Source organism: Candoia aspera, chromosome 1 (assembly GCF_035149785.1).
Source record: "Candoia aspera isolate rCanAsp1 chromosome 1, rCanAsp1.hap2, whole genome shotgun sequence".
NCBI classification, from domain to species: Eukaryota; Metazoa; Chordata; class Lepidosauria; order Squamata; family Boidae; genus Candoia; species Candoia aspera.
In genome coordinates this window covers 115,266,335-115,275,227 of record NC_086153.1, presented here as the reverse complement: position 1 = coordinate 115,275,227, position 8,893 = coordinate 115,266,335, and the positions used below count along the sequence as shown (strand labels likewise).

The window sequence follows — 8,893 nt, the reverse complement described above, 5'->3', positions numbered from 1 at the left end:
TGTTCGGTGTTTCAGATATCACTACCAAATTGTTCCTCCATCCCATCCCCCCCCCCGCCCGTCCGTTCCAAACACCGTCTGTTTGTTGTTTTCTGAGTCGTATTTTCCACTCCTGGCCACTGGGTGGCACTGCGGGAGCGGCTTCCGAACGAGCACGCCCATCCGCCGTGTTTGGACACACAGCTACCTGTGGAGAGAGTAGGAGCGAGATTTCGCAGGAACTTTACAAATCCTCCTTTTTGCTGGAGCAAAAAGGGAACCAGAGCGGGCGCTCCAGCAGGGCCACTGAAGTACTGTAGCACCGCTTCAGCCGCTGTCCTTTTACGCAAACCAGTCGCATGCGCAGCGCTATTTCTGCGACTGCCGAAGTGGGATGTGCGTGGCAGACTGTCCAGGCGGAAAGTGAAAAGGTAGGACTTTTTATTTCCTGAGAAGTGGGGTTCTGCTGCGTGCAAAAGGGGGCTCTGCCTCAACTCTGCCTCTTGCACTATCTACGGAAGCGTGGGTAGCGCGGGGAGGCTCCTTGCAGCTGCAAAGTAGAAATAACCGTCTGTTGGCCGGGTTGTCGTGATTGTGCGACTACTTTAAAGGTGGCCCTTTCCTCCTGCCTCACCTGTAACCCCAGAATCTTCTAGGCCTTTAATCTGTCCCAGAATCAAATCTGGAGTATGTTCTAGACAGGGAGCAATAGAGCAAACCAGGCTCTTGAGTATAAGCAGAGGGCTTCCCTCAGTTGAGGTGGGCAACTTGCATAAGAGCTTAATGTAAACCGGGGAGACTGACCCGACGCTGAGGTGAGAGAGATGAGTGGTTTGCTTCTTGCACGCTCCCGGCAGCACTTCCTTTGGGCCACACGTTGCTTCCAAATGGAAGGCTGCAGACGCCCCGATCTACAGCTATAGAGGTAGTGCAGCGTTCCATCACCTTCTCTTGGATGGAGCTTTCATGGTAAGAAAAAGAAGCACAGCAAGAGGATCAGTATCTGGGCCTCCAGATGAAATGCCAGGGGGCTGATTGTGCAATGAAAGGCTTATCTGGAAGCACCCACTATCCAATGGATTCGCCCCATGGAAGAACGTGAGTTGCTGCACAATTCGTGATAGGCTCCTCCTGTCCATTTCACTAGGGCCTAAGAAAGGAGAAATGTTGAGTGCCTAGTGAGTCCCTGCTGGTCTCCATTAATTAGTGACATCCTCTGTCTGTCATCTGATCTATCTTAGGCAGGGCTGCTGCTAAAGCATTTTGTTTTTTAAATGAAGTATTAGAACTTTCTTCCTGTCATCTGCCTTGCTTAGCCTTCTGAAGTGGTCTCACATTACACCATTCCTAAACCTGTCTTCCCCAACTCTCCCTCATCCACATGGGTTGGATTACATCTCCCAGTGAGGATAGGGGTTGTAGTCCAGCATACCTCAGGAGTATCAGATTGGGGAAAGCTGCCTGAACAGTAGCCACTTTAATGGAAGATTAAATATTATGGCTACATACGTTGAGAGACTGAGCTATAGGTGGATTTTTCATTGTGTTGAAATGCTCTGTGAAGCTGCTAACTGAGCATATACATACACAGGCATATATGCACTCATATGTGTCAAAAAGATCCAATTTACTTGCTGATTCTGAAATTAGGAAGTTTATATACAGTTCTTAACTCTAGTATTACTCAGTTCTATTAATGTATACATGTGTGTGTGTGTGGGCATGTTTTAAGCATAATGAGATCTTGGTGTTATAAACACAGTTCTTGCAAGAGAGAAGAGTAGAGAATTCATGTGCCTGGAACACAGATTCCTTCTTTGTGTCTTTTTCTTGGAATAGCTCTACATTTTGCAAGGCTGGATACCAAAAGACAGATGGTTGAGTCTGTTGCATCTCCAGTTTGAAGGATAATTTATTAGGTCATGAGAAATACCATCTGCTTAGGACCTGGTAGAGCTGTTGGCATGCATGGCAGCACTTGACGTATTGGCATAAATTGGACCCAAAATGGGATCTCACGTGAGGGTGTTTCCAAAGATCCAGATATAGGAATGGATATGATTACTTTTCTTTGAAGCAAAATTGGAGTGAAGACATAATGAATACATAATCCTTTGTTGTTTCGGTAAGATGGACTTGAGGAAGAAAGAGAAACCTAAATACTTTGGAACCCATACTACAGTCTGGCCAAAGTCAGCTGCCTTGGTCTCCTCCAGATTTAATCACTGAGTAATGTTTTCTGGGCAGGATCACACCTGGAATTTATTTGGAACTGTATCAAGTAATTAAGTACATAATTTGAGATTAATAATTGAATTCCTTATAGGAATCATGTGGTTGATCTAACATAGTGGATACTGTATTAGATCTACTGTTCATTTACTTCTAGCCTCCCATCACCTGATCCTGTAGTTGATTATGATTGTCTTCTCTTATAATGGAGACCATAACCTGAGGTTCAGATCCGCACATGCCTTGGTGTGGTCCTCACAAAGTCCCCCTGAAAATGGCCAAATGTTATGTTAATGGGTGAAGGAAAAATGATTAAATGCCCAGAGATCTCAGGCTGTATTTAATTCATTTAGTTTAAATTAAAGTCAGATCAAATTTAAGATTTTGTCCTGGGTCTGACCATTTCTTTAATCTGGTCCTTCCTGTTCTTTGAAGTGAAACTTCCAGGATATAATTCAAAAGGCCAAGTGTGGTCCTTGGCCTGCAAGCAAATAATATACCTTTGTTCTGGGATGTTCACTTGGTTGTGTCACTCTGACTTTTGATACAGTGAAGAGGTTTTTTTCTTCTTCTAGAGACATAGGCATCTGAGGCAAGACACAATGACAGTGCATGTGTCATGCCATCATTACATACCCATGTCATTTGCATGATGTTATGATGCAAGTAAGTAAATCATGTCACTTTCATCATTACAAACATTTTGTCATTTGCTTCCCCACATATGCCTGTAATTGTCTCTGTGCAATGTCCTTGGAGGGGAGTTAAAATTATTTTCTGTGCATAGGTTCCCCTGTTTTAGCAATTTATGTGATATTCATTTCAGCGAGAGAATCATTATTTTCTACATATAATTTCTCTCTGATCTCACTATTTATAGTTTCCCCCCATGCATTTACTCTCCCATAATTCAGAACATTACTTCATGTTTATCAATGTATGGGTGTGGGGGGGGTGTCTTCAAATCAGTGTTGACTCCTAGTGGCAGCCTGGATGAGTCCCTGCAGTTTTCTTGGCAAGGTTCTTCAGAAGTGGTTTGCCCTTGCCTCCTTCCTAGGGCTGAGAGAGGGACTGGCCCAAGGTCACCCAGCTGGCTTTGTGCCTAAGGCGGGAGTAGAACTCACAGTCTCCCTGTTTTTAGCCTGGTGCCTTAACCACTACACCAAACTGGCTTTCCACATGTATCTTAATAGACTGTATTTATTCCATAATAAATTGATTAGTGTTTCTACAAGGTTCTTTGTAATTGATATTTTTGATATTTACTCTTTTGCTTGTTTCTATTATTTTTGGTGTATTTTTATTTTATGGCGGTAAACCTCCATGTATGTTTGTTATAAGCAAGAAAGAGGCATAAAACATTTTGAAATAGCCATAGGTTGTCAGATAAAATGGTGTCACCTATCTTGTCTTTTCTACTTTTCAGTTTATTTCCTGAAATAATGTAAGGAGAGGATGCTTGCAAACACTAAGTGCTGTAACCTCAAAGACTGTGTCAGTTATATCACCAGAATAACTACTGAGTGCAAAAGGTTTTTTTTTAGGTTTGGATGAAAGTTATCTTTTTTATAGCTAACATTGGCACGGATGAGTGCATTTCAGTACTCCAATTGCAAAATAACCTCTTGTGAATTCCGTATTTTAAAAATCCAAACTGCTGAGATTTGTTTCTCTAGCTGGGTAAACAACAAAGTTCTCAAATTGGAAATGATAAGGAAACATAATAGTTAGTACTGCCAGAGGTAACATGTGAAATAACAGTTATTACTTTGTTTGCAATTGGCTCACTGTTATCCTTTTTCCTATTATCTGATAAAAGCATTATAGAAACTATAAAGGTTATGTAGAATAAATATTATCACAGTTAATGCAATTCCAATATAATGTGACAAATATGAAGCATTATAATAACTATGGAAGCAGTGAATTATGAGTTAGCGTTGCACCTCTTTGTTTTCTATAGGAATCATAATGCCTGGCAATTTTGCCATGTTTATCAGTGTTTTGCCCCATTTAATGGATTAAAAAATCAACATCCAGGTTTTTGATATCCCTTGAAAATGTAAAGAGACTTGCTCACATCATGGGTGATCATCTTGAGTGTTTTTACTACTGATCAATAAAGGATATTTGAGTCTCCTGATTGTTTTACTGAAACTCTGGAAGAACTAACTCCCCTGAGTCTGCACGTATCACAATCTATACAGGAAGATAATCAAATAACAGGACATGCTTAATCAACGATAACCACTAGACCAAACTGGCTCTCTATTGTTAAGGTTCTGGGCTAGAAACCAGGAGTCTGTGAGTTCTAGTCCTGCCTTAGGCATGAAAGCTGGCTGGGTGACCTTGGGCCAGTCACTCTCTCTCAGCCCAACTCGGTGCAATGTAGACTAGCCTCCTCATGGTGCACCCTGGGCAACGTGTCTTGTCACAGCTAAATAGTCTGCACATCTGGCTGCTGAACCTCACAAGGATTTCCCAGCAAGAAAAAGCAGCATGAACACCGAACTGCTATGCCATACGATAAAAAAAAAAAAAGATAACAATTACCCAGTACACCATGCTCAGCTTAGACATCATGAGGCAGTGGTTGCAGGAAGATGGCTTAGGTGTAGTTGCAGTGAATGGATTTGAAGTGGCCAAGCAATAGGCATTTTAAAAAGGCTACTGAAATAGTGAGTGAGTGTGTTGTGTGAATCTAGCTATTGCCATTTGTAAATCACAGTCAGTGGCTTAGTGTATTGGGTGAATCCATTCAGTTGTCAATTATTTGGCAAAATATAGTGAAGGAAAATAGGGCTTAGTGAAATTCATGAATCCAACCACAATTTCTTTAGCCTTTTGTTATGTTAGTGTAGCCTGGTACCAGAGTGGTTTTGTGTACTATCTTGAACTATGTATTAAATGTTGTTGTTGTTGCTATTATTAGTGTCAGCATAATCATTTCTGTGATTGTTTATTGTAATAATAATTCAGTTCCTGAGAGTGGAAATCCTTCTTTTAGCAAATAAACACCCCTAATTGTTATCTTTAAAAAAATGAAAGGCTTGTTTTGGTGGAGTGAAGAGCTTATTACAATAATTTTGGCTAACTGTTAGTAAATTATTAGTATAATTACTAATTACACAGGGTGGTGCTCAATAAAAGAACAGCTAATTTAATCCCTGAACCACCCAATTTAAAGATACTCATATTTATAAGGAACTGTATTGAGAGATGTAGGGAGGGGAATATGGTTTATATCAAGTTTATATCAGGTTTATTATATAGTCCTCACTTACCAACTGCAATTGGGGCCAGCAACTCCATTGCTAGGCAGCACGATTGTTAAGTGAAATGTCATGTGACTGCACCGACTTATGACATCAGTTCTGGCTGTGGTTTTTAAGTGAATTGCATGTGGTCATTAAGCGGGACATCATGCATCCATGACTTGCGGCTTCCTGTTGGCTTCTCCATTCACTTTGCTTGTTGGAAGCTGGCTGTGAAGGTCACAAATGGCAATCATGTGACCGCAGGACCCTGCAACTGTCGTAAATGCAAGCTGATTGCCAAGCACCCGAGTCTTGATCATGTGGCAGGGATGCTGCTGTCCTGTTCAGACTATGAGGCGGCCAGACAGAATTATTATCAAAACTCTTTATTTAAAACAACTATTTACAGTAGTAAAGTCCTGGTGAATAAAAGCAAAGCAATTCCAATCAAGACCACCCAGGCAATGACGAATGAAGAGGCAAGGCTGCAGGATCAGACTGAGGCAGAACCACAAGGCAGAATTCAGCTAACTCTCTGATCAAAGCTGTCAGGCTTGGTGAAGCTAGAGCACGTGGCAAGGCAGAAGCTGGAGGCAAGGTTCTGTGAGCTGGCACACAGATAGGACCAGACTGACACGTGGAGGCTAGGCAAGACTAGACTGGAACCTCTGGGCAAGGCTTGGCTCTGGAGGCTAAGCTGGGCTGGACTGGAGATCCCAGGCAAGGCTGAGAGCTTGAAGCACAACTGGACTGGACTGGACTGGACTGGAGATTCTAGGCAAGGCTGTGGGCTTGGAATGAGACGACTGGACTGGAGGTCCTAGGCAAGGCTGAGAGCTGGGAGCAAGACTGGGTGCACATCTGGATTGCTTTGAAACGTGGCGACGAGGTCTGGAACTAGACGCAAGGCTGTGCTCAGCAGGGATGGCAAGTGGAGGATCCACTGGAGCAGCTTGTGCAGAAGACGATTCTGCAGAGGTAGAAGATGCTGGTGCTGATTCCACTCTGGCTACAGGCAAGGCATCCGATGCAGGTAAGAACTCTTCCGCAATGGCTGTGAGCAAGAAGGATCAGTTGTCTCCGGCAGCTTGCTCTTCGCACGTCTGCCTTTTATGTCGATCCTTTCCGCACCTTTTGTCTCCAGCAGCCAATCGAGCTGCTTTCTGATTCACGTGCTTCTCAGCTCTCCTGTCTCACAGGCTGATTGGAGAGTTCAAATTCCCCACCGGAGTTTGTCCAATCTGCGTTTGCAAATTCTCCTGCTCTGCTGAGTTACTTCCTGGTTCAGCTTCTTCAACCCTCTCCTGATCAGTTTCGCTTTCCCCTTCTGACTGCAAATAAGTTTCGTTTTTGGAGTCAGAAGTGGGCTGGAACCTCACAGCTGCAACTTTGACGACCCATTGTAAATCTCCTTTTTCAGCACTGTCGTAACTTTGAACAATTGCTGAACAAGTGGTTGGTAAGTGAGGACCACATGGTTGATCAGCCAACAGCTAAGACTCAGTCAGGGGTGCAGTGGTTAGGAAATTGGGTTAGGAGATCCAAGTTCAAATCCACCCTCAGACATGAATACTTGGTGAGTGGTTTTAAGACTCTTGCTGTCTTTCAGTCCAGCTACCTCATGGTGTTATTGTGAGATAAAATTTGAGGCAACGGTATTTTGGAGGCAGGATATCAATCTAACAGTAAATAAATAAAGCTGTATTAAGTATCATTTATAGGTTAACTGAAGAACATTTTCATAAAGAATATGCCGAAAACAGATTACATCTCAGTCTCTATGAATGGCTTTATCCATACCTGAAACCTGAAAAACAGATTTATCTAGGTGTCATTTATAGATTTTGTGCTGTTTTGCATCTCCAGCAGTTATAGTATTGCAACATTGTGTGGATCTTTTCTGGTTATTCTGTTATTACTATTTTTTTAACATTAAGTTTTTTTCTTAATTTAAACTTGTGATTGCCAACAGCCATCATGGCTAATTTTTCAAGTGGCATAGTTTGTCATGTAAAGATTAGCTTGTTTTTTCACTCTTGTGTATTAATGGCCACTCCATTTTCAGGCCTCTAACAAATTGTATGCCTCTGCCACTTCATTTGTAGCTTACAAATCTCATGCCCCTCTCCGTGTTGATGGGCCCAGTCATTCCTGAACATTTCAGTGGTCCTTCCTTTGGCAGGATTGGCACACTTTGCTCCTTATAAGTTAATTCCTTATAATGTTGTTTGCATTTGGAATATCTAGTTTGCTATAACATGGATGGTAATATTTCCTGCAGTTTTCTCCACTGTTTGTTGCTAAAAGTTTAATGCACCTGTCAGTAGATAACCTTTCAATCTGTTACATGCTAAACATGATCTAAATTCAACAGAGTGCTTTTTGTTCAGAGGTGAACATTTCAGTCCATTTCACATAAAGGAGGCCAGAATTGTCCACTTAATGAACTCTCAGAAATAGCAGTAAGTGAGCAGAGTTTCTTTTCTCTTTCACAAAGATACTTTGAACTTTTGGCTCCAGAAAGTACATCAAAGATAATAAAACCCCCCGCCTCTTCCATATCATCTATATGTTTATACAAAACATACTTGCAATCTCACTTGTTGAGATGGGCAGCTATAGAAATCAAATCAGTGAACGAATAAATAAATAAATCTTTGTGTAAATTAGTTTATTAAACCATGCAATTATTTACAAAAGACTAAATGCTGTTGTAAAGGGCTAAATGTTTTGGTTGTTTTATATAAAATGAAACTTAAGAGAAATCATGATATATCTCATACACAGCTAATCATTGTTTCAAGTCTTTGTTTTTTGTACCACAGAAATTCATATTAGATTTTTATGTGCATCTTGGTGCCAAAAGTGCTGATAGCTGCTACCATTAAATTACAATTTAATTCTTTGAAATGTTCCTTACTTGTCTCGAGTTAATAATTGTCATATAAATATTTGTTTAATGCGACTCTTGATTTTCATTTTTCACTTTTTAGAAAGATATCTAACTGTAAAAATTAAGAAACTATTTCCATTCATTACTCTGTGTCCTAATAATTCCTTACTTGGAGAGCAGTAGAATTTTGCCACCTTAAAATGAATGCTGAGCATTATTCACATGTTTTATATATTAAAAGTTTTATAAAGCAATGGTATACATATTTCTAAGAACATACGGTCCTTGATTGCTTTTTCTCCCTCAAAATAGAAAAAGATCATTTTGACCAAGACTAACAAGTTGTTAGTTTATGGCCCACCATTATGTGGATGATCTGGGCTGGAATGGATGATCATGTTACAGCAATGGCCAGGATGAGACTTTATATGTATACTTTATTTTTAGGATCCAAAACAAAAGTTAAGTTTTAGCTAGTGAAAAAGTGTTTTATGAAAAATATGGGGCAGATCTTTTCTTTGATAAACCAACT

General features: G+C 40.9%; 1 protein-coding gene across 4 annotated transcripts in view; it reads left to right on the top strand.

Annotated features, from left to right (window-relative positions):
• Window positions 1–232: 232 nt before the first annotated feature.
• ANKRD6 (ankyrin repeat domain 6) overlaps window positions 233–8,893 on the top strand; it is an 81,182-nt gene continuing 72,521 nt past the window's right edge. For 2 of the 4 annotated variants that reach the window (XM_063312174.1, XM_063312167.1), the window contains exon 1: window positions 233–410. The gene's annotated coding sequence lies outside the window, so the exon portion shown is untranslated. The remainder of the gene's footprint in view (window positions 411–8,893) is intronic. The other 2 variants (XM_063312187.1, XM_063312179.1) reach the window with 1 other exon arrangement.